Consider the following 17,840-nt stretch of genomic DNA (forward strand, 5'->3'; position numbering starts at 1 on the left):
CATTTGAGATTCTGTTTTTCTAATGTCAGATGGTTTTTCTACTCAAAAAGCTTTATACTGATGTTTTCCGCAAACCTATAAGAGTTTTGATAACACTTTAAGATGTTTTTCTTTCCCATTATAAATGAAAACCTAGCTTTTATTCAAGTACATTATAGTTATTTTAGGAAATGCTTATAGGTAAGATTTTTTGGTATGCTTTAGTGAGGCTTGTTATAATTGTTGATAAGAGTATGACATCATTGCTTATCAGCAGGCTGAGGAATCTCACCAGCAGAACCTCTAGGAAATGGAGTCGCAAAAAAAATACATATGCAAGTTAGTGTGCACACATCAAAACTCTTTGGCTGGAAACCTAGAAATTTACAATATACTGTAGAGAATTAGGTCTGTCTATTTGAAAAGATCTGTGAAGCGCCCTGGAAAACTTTTAGTTGAAAATATGGTGTGAGAGGCAAGAAATCTAGCATGGTTCTTCTCTTAGTCTGAAAGGCATGAAAAATACTTTTATTACATCTATAGGATATCAATGCTCTACTTTTCAATCCTCAATAGTCTCTGGTGTCAGTATCAGAAATCAATTTCCTCTGGAGGACCAGTTTGGGCAGTCCTGGGAATCAGTGCTTTAAACAGGGGGGAGGTTTAGTATATTTGCTTCTCAGCTTTGCATTTTGAATGTCATCTGCATTGTTATGCTCCATTCCTAGAAAAGAATAATGAGTTTTGAAAGAAGGAGTGAGTGATGCTTTTTTATGAATGTAGTAATTTAAAGTTAGAAATTACTTCAGTAAGTGTTCAACAATCTCCTGGGGGTTGTATGTGGTTCCCACTATAAAACAAAGTATATTCTGTGGGCAGGGTGGGCACTACATTCCTATTTATATATGTTTTAGTTTGAATCTAAAACATATATAATCTAAATGTTGAGCCAAACAAAGGCTAACAGTGTAGGATGTACTGTGTGAGAACTGTGCTGCTAACGTTACAGATTAGGCCTTAGTTTGTGTAACACCTCTGGTCCTCTCTTTCTCATAAGAAGCAGCTTTAAACTTGACAATACCATGTTGAGAATCACCAGGTGGAGTTATTGCACACATTTGAGAGATTATTTTTCTGACTACACAAGCATTGTTAAAGATACGGTTACATCAGTTTCCATTTTGTGAATTAATTTCTGACTGTAGGGTGCATCATAAATCACGGAGGATGTTATGATCCCTTCCTATGCTCCCTGTTTAGAATCTTTTTTCTTAGTCCCCAGGAAGTAAACTGCTATATCTGGTCCTACTGTCTTAAGACAACTGTCTGCCTGTTGTTCAGCTTCTGTGTTTAGGATTGTGTATACAAGGTAGGTAAACACATTGCACCTTATGAAAACCTGGGCTGTGCATCAGACAAGTTTGTAAAGGTGAGGAAATAATGTGAGTAAAGGATGAGGTGTGTTACTGTTGGGTAAGTCTGAGTCATTCCTCTTGAGAGTGGAAAAGGAATCAAAATGAATGGGGATGGCAGAGTTGCTGTTTAGATGCTGCAGGAGAAGAGACAAGCAGAATTATGCAGGGATAAGGAAACAGAAAAAAGTCATGATGGTTGTGTGTGATGCAGGGGAGAAACTTGCTGAGGGCCTTGGGCAGACAGGCAGGTACAAAACCCATTTACAGGGAGAGTTATGACCTGGGCAGGGCTCATTCTGACCACAGTGCAGGGTGGGTGGGAGTGACAGGTGTCTGTCACCATCAGGCTCCCTGCTGGGGGGATGCAGGAGCTGCATGGATCCCAGTCTAATGAGGGCATATTGATTAATTTGGAATCTGTATGCACAGTTACAGCTATTCGGTTTTAATGTCAGTGAGATGATGGCAATACCTACCTTAAATGTTAAAATATTCTTTAGATTGTAATCACATGTTTCCTTTGCTCTTTGGAGTCAATCCACTGGGATCTTTGACTCAGAGTGATCTTTCAAAGTCAAGTTGGCTTTTGAATGGCACTTAATATTTGCCCCTAAAAATCCAGACTAAATATCCATTAAATGTAGGCACTCAACATTGCACTCTAAACTGGGGTAACAGCTATAAATACTTAAGTAATCATTTAAAAATTAGGGAGCAATTAAGAGGAATTAACTGATTGCTTTCTGAGGTGTTGTGGGGTAATTAGGATGTCAGTCCATCCTGCAAATATGAGCATAACAAATGGATGAAGTCAAATCAAGAAGATCAAAATATAAGTAATTTTCACTGAAGAGCTTAGCACTGGGTATGCTACCTCTAAAGCTCAGGTGTGCTTTGCTGTACACCAGGCAGAATGCCCTATATCTCAGTGAAATAAAATAAGAGATGCTCATTTTCCCTATGTCATATTGAGTTAGAGACATCTTGGATGTTCTTGTTATTGAAATACAACCTCATTACTGAACCTAGCACTTCAGGACCTAAGAGGGAATTCCATTTGGCCCTTGCCCTACTGGGTTGATGGACACAAACAAAAAGGAGAAAATGCCCTAAGAAACACTTGAGGACGTATTCCCACCCTGCTTTTTTATCATTCATGTTGGTGCATCTTTCTCCCCTTCTCTTTGTGCTTTTTCTCAGATGATGCTTCATTGTCCTTCTGTTATTAAAATGGTATTGCAAGGAATTACCTATTGTGAATCTGGAGAAAGAAATATTGCCACTGGCTTCTGTCACCTTTTTAGGATTTAAGGTTATTGAAATAAATATAAAGAGCAGGGGGAGGAGAGGGTAATGGGGTAGAGGAAAAGCTAACTGGGAAAGATGATAGCATTCTGTTTAGGAAGATTCTCTGAGAATCTAGGGGAGGTGCTAATCAAATAAGTGATTATTGTCCCCTTTGTAACATGAGTGTCTGTATATAATTATGTGTGCAAGCTGTCAGATCTCTTAGAAGGGATGCCATGGGATCTGAATCATCACTGATGGTCTTTGGCATTATTGGTGTGAATGCAAGGAATGCTAATACCCCCTGCCTGCTTGCCTTTCAATAAATGTACATTTTCTAGCTGCAACTTGTTGCAGAAGTACATGGAAAGGACAAGAAACTTCTATAATTCCACTGAAGAATTCACTGATATAATTTCACCAGGAAATCCTTTGATTTCTTGCTTGGATGTGGAAGTGCAATAGAATGCCAGTGGTCTACCTGCATTTTATTAGAGGTTTTTGCTATAGTTATTTATCACTTCTAAGGGAGAAAAAGGTTGCACTGCAACCATTTTGCATGTAGCTAACCTTAAAAAAAAGCATATATGCTTTTTTTCCTCTGAAATTCCCTGGGAGTGAGAGGTGCTTTGCTAAATAGTGAAGAGGGACATGCAATGTATGAGGAGTGCTCAAGAAATACAAATATTTGGCACTGTTTTCTACCTGGGACCCAGTTGCTTGTTCTAGGTGTTTCTATATGTAACAAAACAAGCTCAGCCTGTTGCCATTGAAGTTAAATTAGCAATGTAATAGTCTGCACAGAAGCTGTAAATTGAAAAATGTTGAGAACTACTTCAATCTGGTAAACAACTATTGGTGAGTTCCATACCTGGCTTTTGTGATCACACAGAAACTACTTCTAGTTTTTCTGAACACTGTAAAGAGGCTTTCTTTTGTTGTCTTGTTATAATTGTACAGTGAAACAACCTTGAGAGACTGAAGGGGAATATCAAAAGATAATGAAGTACCTTTACTTCTGTGCTGTACTCTCATGCCTTAAAAAATAGGCAGTCTCTACTGAAAAAAGAAAAAAATAGAATTATCAGTAGATCATTAAACTCAAGGCCAAAATGAGTAATCAGTGAATTTGCGTTGCCATTTCACAAATATTAGGATGTTAATAGAGAGCAAAGAATGTCAGCCTTGAGCCTTGAATTGTATGGAAGGGAATCTTTCCATTTTTCAGAAGGTTGACAGAATAGTACAAAAGGTAGTAACAGTGAAAACTGACTTTTAGGCTTTCCCTCATCAGAAGGAAAATTTTTTGTTCTTCTGAGGAGCAAAGATTACAATAACCAAAAATGGTCCTAGTCTCAGAGTGAAAATTGCATTATGAAAGGGAGCTGTTTGCAATCTCCAGAAGTAGGTACATCAGTAATGTTTAGAGAGCAGTAAGAGAATTTTAGGCATCAGAATGCAATAGGATGAAACAGAATCATTCTGCTCCCTTCTGTTAAGAAGAAAAATTATTCATCTAGTCATTCAAATATGAAGAAAAGTTGGCATTCCTATCTTCAGTGGGGTGAGAATCAGAGCAGCTATAGGAGTACTCCATGGAGTGTAGAGCTTCTCTACAACCTTTTCTATATTCACTGTCTTCTCCACTTAAAAGTTTTTCTTTTCCCCTGTAAAAGTTCATTTGTCCTGTAAAAGCCTTCTTTTACAGTGCAGGGTGAACTATCTTGAATCAGCCAATGGAAACCAAAAATCCCCAGTCTGAAGAGGAACTGCAGCTCATGACAGTAATCTCTGCCCTCATACTGGCAGGAATGTATTGCCCAGAATGACAGTGACATTCAGTCTGTGCTATTTATGAGGCACTTGTCAATACAAGCAGTGCAGAGTTTATTCTGAGATGCCTGTGACTGATGTAATGCAAACAATTATGTGAGTTTACATGCTTGAGTGGTCCATTAGTTCAAGGAATCCTTTGTTTACTTAAGAATCTGCAGGGTCTAGCCTATGAACACTCACTTTTGATTTAGGATGTCCTCTGCATCACCTTACACAACCTGATGGACTCTGGACATGTGGTGAGATAGTGTCCCTCTGGACAGAGGAAATGATACACCATTCATTTGAGTCCCACTCTTATAACATGGATGTATCTGATGTGGGTCCCTTGGCTCTGTGAACTCAGTCCTGAGTGAAATTGGTTATAGTGGAGGGGAAGTACACTAGCAGGAACTATAATGGCAATGAAAATATGCTCAAGAGGAAGCTTAAATGTCTGCCTTCTAAATTAATGTTTTCTGACTAAATAAACAACAAATGCCAAACCAGCTGGACCCATTTAACAACACCCCTCCCCAGCTAGAATCAGTAAAGGCATATGGTTGACAGACATCCAAGCTAATTGTCTCTGGTGCTGTTCATATTCAGTTTCTGGCATGTCCCATTCATGTAGTGCTTGCCTCAAGCTATTTATCCCTGGGCCAAATTGCCCTAGACCCATCTGATCAATCTGCTGATTGATCTGGACCTTGTATTGGACTCAAGGTTCGGAGGGTTGGAGATGTCTGTGTGACACACCATTGCATGATGTAGATGGGTATCTGCACTGTGGTCCAGCTCTTTTACCCTCTGTTATCCAGTTGAGCAGCCCTGCTGGTGAGGCTGGGGCTCTGGGGACACAGCTGTCCATGGATGCTGTGGCAATGGCCTCAGTGTGCAAGCTGTATTGCAGAGACATTGCAAATTATGTGACCTCCAAAAGCCACTGTCCGAAACCCTGATGGGGAGTGAATAAATGCTCCCTGCAGATTTATTCCATTAGTTACTAGGTGAAGACAAAGTTGTCAACAATGATATCTCCCTCCCAATTAAGCTCACTATTACAGTTCATAAATCACAGCATGCCTTCCCTGTGGGGAAAGAAAACTTGCAGTTTCTGAAAGTGCTCATAAACACAGTGTGTAGGAAATAGTTATATTTTTTTAACCAAGAACATTCCATCATATTGCCTTAATATCGAATCATGACCAAGGCTGTTAAAGAGACCAGGCACTTGTGTTACACTTTAATGCCAGGTGAAGATCTGCTAAAATGTTTTTCTCTCACAGAAGACTGCTGATAATTTTGATTAGTATTGTCTTCTAGCCCTTTCCCACCAAATCACAGGGAGCAGGACTGCAGGGACATCTATTCCCTTGTTCCAGTGCAGAATCAGCTCCACTTGTGTCTGTCTCTGTAAAGGCATCCTGTGGCAGGGCTGCCTACACCTTTCTCTGGGAATTGATTCCAGTGCTTTGCTACTGTAATTCAGGAAGTTTGTATTTTTGACTGTGTTGATTTCTCCATGCTACAGTATGAGCTTCCTGCTTCTTATCTTGGACTCTTTCAGTTAGACTCGGAATTCATCATAGAAGATGGCAGTTTTTGGTGTTGTTTGCTTGATTTTTTTTCCTTTGTTTATCTTGTAAGAAAATGACATGAGCACTGTGGGCCTGCTGGTCCTTTGCACATTGGTACAGGACAGGATGGTGCAGTTTGCAGGTGAGAGGAAGCACCCCTGGACTGGGTGTGGGACGGATGGAATCCCGATTTGCTTTGCTGTGTCCCTGAAAAGGGAAGAGGACTCCCATGGTAATTAACAGCTGGTGATTTCTTCCCAGACATCCAGTAGTGGAAAACAAGTAACATTTTGTCTGTAGGAATGGTCGTATGAGGTCTGTTTCCCTTTCAAGCTGTTTAAGCACAAATGAGAGAGTAGGATCTGTAGTGAACACTTGGAATCCTGTGTAGGGACAGAGTGGATAGAGCACACTGGCATTACTGACAAGGACTTGATTTATTAACTGAGTCAAAGAAGAACAAAGATATTCTTACTTGAAACACAAGTCTGTCTACAGATGACCCCAGAATACTCTTTAAAAGAAAGAATCCTGTATGAAGCAGTCATTGTTCAGGGAACCAATGCTCAAAGATCAGAGCTGCCAACCTCTAGAAATGCCCTCTGAAGGATTAAATTGGAGGCTGTGAGGGTAGGATTTTATCTTCTGATCTATGTGTGTGGTAAATTGTTTTGCTAAGGTACCTAAGCTTTAAAAATCTAATTAAATGCTACAGTCATCAAAGACCTGGGACAGGGATAGATGTTGACCCTTCTGTAAAAGAGATGTTAAGACAGGGATTGTTTACTACTGGGGAGTTTCAAAGACAACAAATCAACATCTTTGTATTAACTTCACAGTCTGGCATTTTTCATGGAAGCAGGTCTGAAATCTGATGTAAGAGCTGAGATTGCTTTTCGGAAAGTTATTTTACCTTTTGTGTATAAGTACTGATTTTCTGACGTATTCTATTGTTCTTTATTTTTGTAATATTTTAGTTTTTTGAAACTTAATTTTGAGCTCCAGCTATGAAAACAGCCTGATACATTTGAGAGGGCTGTGAGGAACAAGCAAATCTGGTTGAAGGCAGGAATGATAAGCTAAATCTGTTGCAATAAAGAATTACAAAGGTCTGATTAGTGAATATGAATCTATTCAGGATGTGTCTTAGGAATCATCAATATTTAAGTTTGAATGTATTCAACCAGTGCTGTCACATTTGAGGTGGACCTGTATTAGAGAGATATTGCTTGTTTTGGTCACATTTTCCTACTCTTCTCTCTTCTCACTCTTCTTCCTTTCAGTGATAGACAGGCTTGTGTACTTTGGGTTTTCTAGCTCCAAACCATGCTGTTTGTAGCTTGACTCCCTCCCTTCCAGTGTTTTGAGATGGTGTTTTCCAGCAGGAGCTCCAGGATTTTCTCTTGACTGTTTTCTGTTGTTATTTCTTCTCTTCAAGCACTGTGGCATCTTTTGCATGTCCCAGACTGCTGGGACCCTCCTGTGCTGGGCACTGTGCTGCAGGCAGAGCAGGGAGGAGAGGAATCCTGCCTTGGGCAGCTCAAATGAAATACTGAGGGAGAGCCTGGCAAAGAACATAATGGCATGAATTTCCAACAGTTGTACTCAGGACAACACTGGGACAACATTTTGATGGATAATAGTGATAGTTAGTGAGAGTGTCAATAGATTTGGAGCTATCCTTGCTGATCATGACCTTGTTCTGATTTCTTTGTAAAGTTGGTGAAGTTCCATGTTTCACTGCCTATTTGCTAGCAGCCCTAATCCAGTTCTGTATCAATCCCAGCCACCTCATGGGTAGCTGATAGCTACTAATTGCTGCAGTTTGGATTACTCCAGGATCTTAAAGGAGTTGTGTGCTCATGGAGATGATTTAAAACCAACAAAGTAAAACGTTACCCAAATTAAATTCAACAAAGATAAAAACAGTAATGGAGAGAGAGGCTGCTCAGTAGGGCATCTTGATTTGTATGTGTGTTATCAGTGTGTGCCTAATTACTTATACCCTTAACTTTGTCCTTGAGAAAGTTACAAGAGCTGCTAGAAGATTGCTAGCCAGAAAAAAGTTCACATTTCAGCCTGAGTCTCTGCAAAACGTTGCTTTTGAAAGGAGAGTGAAGAGTGGAAAAACCCCAACATATTTTAGGCAAAAAGGGTGAGGACAGTCTCTCTCCAGTTGTAAAAATGTGTATGTGTGTAGATAGATAGAATTTTCAGCTCCTAAATAGTTCTGAGGAGAACATACAAGAAATTTTAGCAGAATGCTAGGCCCTCTGCAATGGCTTATACAGCAAATCCCTGACTGGTGCTGCACTAAGGATACTGACACACATTTGCATGTGTGAAAGTCGATTTTTTTTTAAAGTGATGTCCATAGCAGATTGCTTATGAGGGTAAAAGTAATTTTTGGGTGACAAAGTAAGAGAATATAAGGGAGAGGATGGAGCAGGAGACAGAGAACTTAGCCCTCTCAGTGGAGGATTATTTAGCCACTTGGCTTTACTCTCAGTGGTCAAAAGATCAAACTTTAATGAAAGAAGCACAGTTTGATGTTTTCCTCATTCTGAGCCTGCAAATGAATATGACTGTTGTTATTGAAAATATCTTGAGGTGCTGAATTGTGTTCTATCAAGTGTTGGTTTGTGTCTGGTAATACTCACCAGAAGAGGATCTGAATTTCAATGCATTTTTAGAGGACTTGTTGATCAATTTGCTTTAACACTGCCTCCAGAATTTGGTGATAGATCAGTACAAATATGGGCTGGAGGATGCTATGGCAGATGCAACTGGAGATGATTAGACTTGCAATTTTGAATATGGTCTTCAGTAGCATACATAAGCAAGGACCTAAGCTTCTGAAAAGATATTTTAGCTAATATTAAGTAGATTTTTTCTTTGGCCATAAGAAAATTATTGGGGAGGGAGGAAATTTTTTGACATCTTTAATATTGAGTAAAAGGCTAAACTTATTAAATTTAATATGTGCCTTGAGGAATAAAGCTTCTTTTTGGGTTTTGAAAGATGGAAAGAGTTGGTTGCTTTTCTGTTTTTGTCTTCATTTTTATTTTTGTGAGGATTTTTTCCTGGTTTTTTTGTTTGTTTTAAAGCAACAAATTCTGCCTAGTTTCCATCACTAAAGGAAATTCAGTTGAGTGGTTCTGATCTGCTGAGAAGCAAAAAAGGAGCCTTAAGAACAGGGTAAACAAGCCAAGCACTTTGGATGTAGCCTTGAAAACAAAGTTGAGTACAAAAAATAAAAGAAATGACATTATTTGCTCTGAAGAAAGGTCACAATCTGTAAAGCACTGAAGAATCCTGTGTTTTAATACAAAAATGTGTACTTTAAGGTGATGTTTGTCTTGAAGCATTTTATAACTGGGACAGCATGAAACACAGGTGTCTTTCAAAAGAAAACAACCTTGTAGCTGATAAAAAAAATCCATGTTCAAGTTCCCCAACATTCAGGCCAGTTTCTCAGGGCATGCTGCATGAAACTTCATCATGTCTGTTGAGCATCATTAATGCACTCTCTGTAAATGTGAGGGGAACCTCACATTTCTAGAATTAGGGGCTGAACAAGCAGAGAAGTTGTAAAGGGTCCAAGTAGAATGGGGAGAACCTCATAAAAACAATTTGAGTTTGAGGCCTGTCTGCCTTGGAGGAGGATGAATGATGCTGAACCTGCAATGTATTTATAAAAGCTGTTCAGAAGAAAAGCCCTCCAAAGTAACAAATTAATTTGGAGCTACCAGAACTGTAGTGAAAACTGGGACATATTTTCCATAAAAACCACAGACTAAAAATATTGATATGATCAGCTCTCTCAGTAGTTATAAAAAAATAAGCTCCCATTATATCTTTTTATTAGGCATTGAAGATGATGTCACATGTTAGGATCAATGTAATTTCTCCAAGATTTGCAATGAAGGCATTTGATCAGGGATTTGGAGATGGACTCCTCTGGTTTATGTCTATGTCCTCTATGGTCCTCTCTGGTCTATGTTTTCCTCAATGGCCTGGAGCAGCGTATAACTTCTCATGCAGTACATGCCTGCCAAATGTCTGGCCAGACTCTTAATTGCTCTTACTTATTGCCAAAGGCTGATGGCTCAGTGCTATCTGTTAAGAAGACAAATATGTGAACCTGTCTATTGCCTCACTCTTTCATCAGCCCAAAGCGACCATCAAATGCAACCATTCTAAGGTGTGACTGTGTTTTCTGCCAGGGAGGGATAAGGGATGTGAAATGAGACAAATAAATGGTGAAGGAAAGCATAGTATGCAGTTTAGTGGCCCAAAGAGTCATGTTGGGTGGGGAGCCAGACACTTCTTGGAGGTAAGGAAAGGAAAAGAGTGTTTCTCTGCTCCCAGACTCTGCAGGACTGGCTCTGATGTGGGATCTCTGCTTGAAAAAGCATGTGGGAATACATTATACTAGATAAAAAAAATTAATCTACGTGAATTTTGAGTGCACCAATCCTGAGGCTTTCTGACTCTTTCAATCAGCTTTCCCAACCTGCTTCCTGCAGGAATTGGTGCACTCTGCAGCAGTGCTGTAGCATGGTGCTGTTTGACATGAGGAGGAAAAATCTTGATGGGATCGATTTTGCAAATTGACTGACTTCTCAAAAACACTGTAAAGTGTAGTTCATAGAAACAAAATACCAATGAGAAGTTCAAACCCTAGAACAGAGTCCTAGAGGCTCTGATGTGTCATTGATGCAAATGACTAGAAGATCCAAGGTTTAAGGAAATTAAAATGTCATGCTTCGGTTCAATTGGAGTGCTTAAATGTATGTTTATTTCCCACTATTTATTCATGAAATCTTTAATATGCCAGCAAATGTCAAGGTAAGTGTTATTCTTGTTCATTAAAACATTTTTTTTGATCAATGCTTTCATGATGATGTGCAAGGAGAAAACAATCTTCTCCATTATTTTCTATTTTGACAGACAAATTATTTTGCTTATACCTTCAAAGAGATCTGGTGATAACTGAAACATTTCCTTTGCCATATATTTTAAATATTCATTAGAAGATCTGAGGAGTCAGTGATTGTTCATGAGACAAACCCTTAATAGAGCAATAATTACAGTGGGAAATACAAGATACCCAAGAACATAGTTTACTTCATCTACCTTTTCAAAATGTTACACTCAGACCCTGGTAGCTCTATGGCAAACCTTCTTCATTATTTTCATTTTCTTTAGTAGTTAAGTAAGACAAGGTCCTTCATAGGATAAATCACTGCTTTGATATCTTCTTTCCAAGTCAATAAGTCTGCACCAAAATTTTTTTTCAGTTAGGTCTCAATTTGGCTTGGAAAAAATGTATTTTGGCAGAAAATACAAAACAAACCATCTCAGGTTTCCCAAGAAAATAATCAATTTTATTTGCTTACACAAAGCTTTTGGTGTAAGATTTGCTTTATTTAGTAATCCTCATTAAGAACCTGGTATCAAGTTTTGAAGACTTCTGCAAGAAATTTTCTTGAAGTAAATTATTTGTATGCAATTAATTGGGACTTTTGCATCATTCTTCTAATAGTCAACTAAGCTACCTATGACATATTTATTTATATCTCATTTTATATCACCATTATTGGAAGAATTATCAGAACTGTTCTAACAAAGTTTTTGCTTACATGATGACTACCAACCACGCTCTTACAACAGTTTTGATTTGCTAAAGTCAAAGCAGTTGCTGTCATATAAAGGGAGTGAAGGAATGAGGTCTCTGACTCATTGCATGATTGCTGGTTTCTGGGAGGGAACAAAAAAAAGGAAGAAAAGCCTGTGATTGATTGACTCAAATCAAAGTTGGATAGATGTAAACTTCCTAAATGCTGAGCTACTCCCGCATTTTGTTTTTTCCTAAAAACCAGAAAATGAGAGAAAAAGTAAACAAGAAAAGGGAGATGCTTTTGTATTATGCTTAATGTTTGAGGCTTTTTATGAATGCTACTGAGTTTCACAGAATTTACTGGTGGATCTCTGAGAGCTGCAGGGGAACAGCCTGAGTCACCATTGTCTGCACCTCAGCTTCAGGGAATGTCTCACAAATTGTCACTCCTCTCTGGCTGCACTTGCCACTGTGCAGAGAGCATTAAAAAAATACAATAGCAACATCTATTTTTCAGCCAAATGGCAAGAGAACCTTTTGGAGGGAAAGAAGAGTAAGGATAGCAATTGGAGTTCAGCTGTACTCTGGAAGCTAGAAGTTTTGGTAAATAAATCACAAAGGTTTCAAATGGCCAAGCATCATAATCATCTCAAAATACTCCTCATTTCTTGAAGTCAGACTCATCTTTTGCATTTTAATTAACAATTTACCATTACAACATCTACTTTCCACTCTCTTTAGTAAATCAGGCATTTTTAAATTTAATTTACAAATAACATAATCTGTGATGTTTTATGTTTTTCCTTCTTTCCAGCTCTATCTCTAATTCACCTCTCACTTCTCTGGATCAAGTGAGGTATCTCTTTTATTTCAGTGCTGGAGTTTTGAAAATCATTCCATGGATATGGATATTGAGCTCTATTGAGATATATTAGCTATTCTGAGCAGGTGGCTGTGAAATTTTTGCTCTGATCTATGAGTATTATTGCATTATAATATGGACAAAGCTTTTTTTAGATATATTTGATTTTTTTTGTGTATAATTCATTCTAAACCTTCATTCAGATCTCAAAAGCTAATGAGTTGTCAGATTAAATATTGTAAGTTATTATTGAAGGATTAGATAACAAAGCACAGAACATCACTCTGCCATTGTCTAAGGCTGTGTTATGTCTTGAATATTGAACACACTTCTGGCCATCTCATCCCAAAGGATTTAACAGCATGAGTAAAAGTACAGAGAAGGGCAAAAAGGCAGATCAAAAAAATTGAATGGCTTTCACAGAACTAATGCTGAGTAGAAAATAGAAAAGAATTTTAGAGTGCATGGTAGGAATGCATGAACTATAATAGGAAAAATGTACACAGAATGTGTATTCACTATCTTACAACACAATAACTAGGAACCAATGCAATACAAAGGTAACCAGATTAAGCAAACAAAGATTAACTTTTCACCACTGAGACTTTTTCAATTGTGGAACCCATTTGTGCAGCAGATCTGGAGGACAAAGAAAAAACTGGATTTGAAAGGAGAGAGAAGACACTAATGGAACAAAACTCTTCAGAATGCATTTTAATTTGACTGTTGTGACGCAGGTAAAGCTTGACTCCCAAAAGGTAAGCACCTTTTGTCTCTGGTAGGGAAATACTTCCTAGAGTATCTGGAGTTTTTTTCCTTTTTCTTAGTGCTGGGATGAAACAAAGGCAAACATAGAAATTAGTTAAGGTCAAGAGCATAGATAAAGTGATAAGTTCAAGGCTGCAGAGATGGTGGAGACCAAGAGTAAAAAAAGATTTTTTCAAAAATGTCTTTAATGTTTTTGTTAGATTGATCTGCATTAAAAACTTTTCTTTAAAGAAGAAGAAAAAGAAAAAACAAAGCAAAACATCCCTCCCACCAAACCCCAAAAATAAAAAAAAAAGCCTACCAAGAAACAACCAAGTTTTTGAAGCATCAGCTCACTTAATCTTAAAAATTAAATTTGACACCAACTTTTTTTTAACATGACTTTGGCTGCTTACTCAGATCACCAAGCTTTCCAGCATTTTTAGTACTGCAATCTGTATTGATTTCTCTCTGGCTTTTATAAGGTCACTAAAAGTGAGTATCACAATATCATAGCCTCCATGCATAATTCAGTATTTGTTGACACAGAAGGCAGCTAAATAAAGGCAATTTGATTGCTTTTAGAAGAAATTCAGAGACCTTATTTATAGAGTTGGTGGATAAAACTCCCATTCTGTTTGTCTTAGATTAAGAAAAAATAAAGGGAAAATTATTTTAAAACAGTTTATCTGCTTAAAATATCACCCTTACACCATAGTCTTTTCTGTTGTTTCCCAAATCCTTTCTTGAAGATGATTAACAATCTGTTAAAATATTTTTTTGACTTGAGGAAAGATCCTTCATATTCATCAGTCTAACACAAAATTTAAAAAATAATCTATACTTTTTATAGAGATTTGACTTATGAGGATATTCCTTCCTCAAATAGCTATTATGAGTGACAAAATCCTGAAAAAACCCCTATTTTTCAAAAAAATGGAAGAAAAAACCTCAGAACTTGTTCATTGACCAGGGAAATTCCTCCATGCTGTAAATCAAATAACAAAATGATTTTGCTCTAAATCATCAAGTAATGTGGTCCTCATTCAGCTGCATTTCTACTGCTGATTAAACTGTTTCAGTTGGACACTGAAGGCCTCTACACCCAGAAAATATTAGTCCCAAAACTGAATCTCCATGTAAATTGCCTTTTAAGGACCCCAAAAAACCCGAGCTGCCAAAGAGCTCTGAGAAATTGCATGCAGCACATGCTGATTACAACAACCCAAACACACAAGGGCATTCTCACCCTTCAGGAGCGCGGGCAGTCAGGTTCCAGCAGGCAGGACATTTTCAGATCATGCCTGCAGTTATCATTTATTACTGAAACACCTTATGCTTTGACACAGAGGAAGGTATGGTAACAGAAACATACTGCAGTTAGAAATGTTCCATTAGAGACTCATTAAGTTTTCTGAGTTAACACCACAAATAGTTCTAAAGGGTCTACAATTTGGATGATCATCAAATTTGAGCAAGAGGCCCTAATCAAAATCTACAGGCTGGTCCTGTTCTAATACTGGGAAGAATGTCTGTAAAAAAGCAGTAATATTGCAAAATATGAAGATATGCTGGGCAAGTGCTGATGTCCCATGCTCCCTGCCACAGAAATCTGGAGTCTTGTTTTACTTTAGTAAACTAAGCTTTTAGAAGTGTTTTTTTCCCTTTACAAATCTGTGTTTTCAACTCTTATTTTGAACTCTGGCTAAAAGAAACTTTAAAAATTAACAGTATGCTGCAACATAGTTACAAGGAAACAGATGCTTTTTATTTTAATAGAATCTGTGAAATAAGACAATTTTTGGTGCCCTTGGAAGGGAAGCTTTTTTCCTTATTATTTCTTTCTGACCAATATTAACTAGCTGTTACTTGGGCCCCTTGGGAATTCTGATTAAGGCAAACTCTTATGCAAAAATCAATCTTTCAATGGCAGGCTTTGTTAATCTTCCAAATCCAATTTCCATTTCTCACATTCCAGGTTTATTGATTATATGTCAAAATTCTCAAGTCATCTGTAGGGCTAACAAAATTACTCTGTGATTAATAATTTAATTGTTTTCAAAAACAGATGTGCCTCTTCCATTGAATGCTAAAATTTTGTTGGAAATATCTAAGGAAATGGCAGCATGCACTCACATAATTATCCTTATCCAAGAGCATTTAATTTCCTAAACTTTCAAATGGAACTGCAGCGAGATTCTGAGCATAAAGGGGTGACAGGGTAAGCAGACTGCACCATGTAAGTGAGCCAAGTAAGGTCCTGTTTCTGCAGTTTTGCCACAGGGGACTTTCAGTTCCAGTCACATTTTGAGGTCAGCAACAGATACTTTCCTATGAAGAAAGTTTAACATAGCCCTAAGTGAAGTTAGACTGTATTTAAATGGATATGAGTGACACAAATACAGAGAAAATGAGAAGGGGAAATGGCTTGTCTGTAATTATGGAAGCAAAAAATCAAGTACCTGCAATTCTTTACACATAGCCAAAAGTATTGTTTGAATTAATTGATTTAAATTAATTAAACTGTGACTTATTGGAATGATTGAAGTCACTGGCACAGCTCACACATGTGATTAGAGCTTATTTGGGGGATGAGGAGAAAGAAGGAGAGTGTGCAATGATGTGAAGATACTTAGTGGTAATCTTCCTAGTGCAAGGTGGCCTTGGTGAAAAACTGGGTGCTAAGGAACCGCAGAAATCCTCTCAGCTCTGTTGTGAAGGCCATTTCATTTGAAGCATCAAAACAAGAAGATCAGGTACCTTTTACCTGATTTTATTTTTAAAAGCAGCTGAAAAGTAAAGCAGAAAAGTTCAGGACGTGCTGCAAGCAAGGGTTTTTGACACTTAGGCCTCTGCAGGGAGCTGGGCACATCAACACTCAGGTAATTTTGTTACAGAAGGCAGACAAACTCTTAGAGGAAGGCTCTGTAGGTTTCATTTAAATCAAGTGGTAATAACCCACTGAGGATATCAGTGGAGAAGATAATTTGGCTGAGAGTAACCAGAGAGAATGCACAGGGTTCACCATGTAGGAAATGGGAACGAGGAATAGCCAGGCCCAGCTCTGTTATCCTCACCTAAGGCTTGCCCAGCAGCTGCTGCCCCCCAAAAATACATGTTGTAATTTATTTTGACCACAGGAAACCTTCTGATATTTTCTCACATCGTTTTCTCAAAATCAAGATAAGGAAGGGTTTTCTGATGAAACTACCACAAGGTGGATGCAGAGGTGATTGCTAAAATCTTACTTTCTCTTTGGACAGCTATCAAGGGCTCTGCTGTTCTTAAAAAAGTACAGGAATTAAATTGCAGGAAAGGAGGCTGAAATTTCAGTCCGGAAAAGTATGTGGCAGTAAGGATTGTGAAGCACTGGAAGAGCTTACATAGAGAAGAGATGGAGTGTTGTTTACTGTTAAAAAACCCTAAGAATTGCATAGAGTAAAATATCAGAAATTATTTGGGTATGGGTAATGCCACTGTGGTTTACCAGAAGGGACAGAATGAGCAGTTGAGGGGTTTTCCAAGCCTATAGTTGCATGATCCACTGATTTTTCAGGGACATGCAATAGTCTGTTCTAGATGTTTTTCCCATGGTTACCAACCATGAAATTTGGGGTTTTGTAGTTGAGAATATTTTCAAACATTCACAACATAAATTGTTCTAAATGGCAATGTTACATTTTTGTTTTTAGGTATCCTTGGAATGTATACAAAACAGGAGCATGAGACAAAAAAAAAATACAAAATACTAAATTGTAAACAGAGTATGCAATCGATTCTCCCAGTCAGAGAGGGTTCAGAATTCATAACCCTGTTCAATAATTCACAAATCAATTAAAATAACATTATTATTCTCTCTTTCCACTTAGCAGTAACAATATGTAAAGGTCACTTGCCACCTAGTTAGGGAAAAGGCAGCAATTAACATCAGAGTAAAACCAGAATATTCATTTTTTGTTACACAATGTAAGCGTGACGTGATTTTCTACTTGGATGGAGCCCTCAGCAATAGCAGGGCTGAATTTTCACCTCACACACAAATTAAGGAAGAATTTTTAAAATGTTGCACTGACACTAGAAATGTTGTAGGTTCTTGTACAAATGCTGAGACTCAAAGATGTCAGAGGTGATTGGAAGCCTGACTCCTTTTACCTTAAATGTCAGCAAAAAAACTTCTAGGAAGAGTTCTGAAATGTGAAAGGAGATACTTTTTTCTATTTGTAAGTGAGAATTCATGTCAGAACTGGGCTAGGAATTGAAGAATTAGTGCTTTGCTTCTGGAAATTGACCTCTTAATTTTATTTATTTAATGGCTTTGTTGATTTTTTAATTTTTAAAATTTAATTTATTCTGAGCTTTTTTAGGTTTATTCTATTTCTTTTATTATTCATTTCTTATGTATTTATTATCTGAATTTTTACTTTTTAAGGTTTTTACTTTACTTTTTTAGTTTCATTCTTTATAATTTTCATTTATTTTGCTTTTATTTGACTTTTTAATTTTGTTTTACTTACTAGATCTTTTGGTTTTAT

Source organism: Melospiza georgiana, chromosome 7 (assembly GCF_028018845.1).
Source record: "Melospiza georgiana isolate bMelGeo1 chromosome 7, bMelGeo1.pri, whole genome shotgun sequence".
NCBI classification, from domain to species: Eukaryota; Metazoa; Chordata; class Aves; order Passeriformes; family Passerellidae; genus Melospiza; species Melospiza georgiana.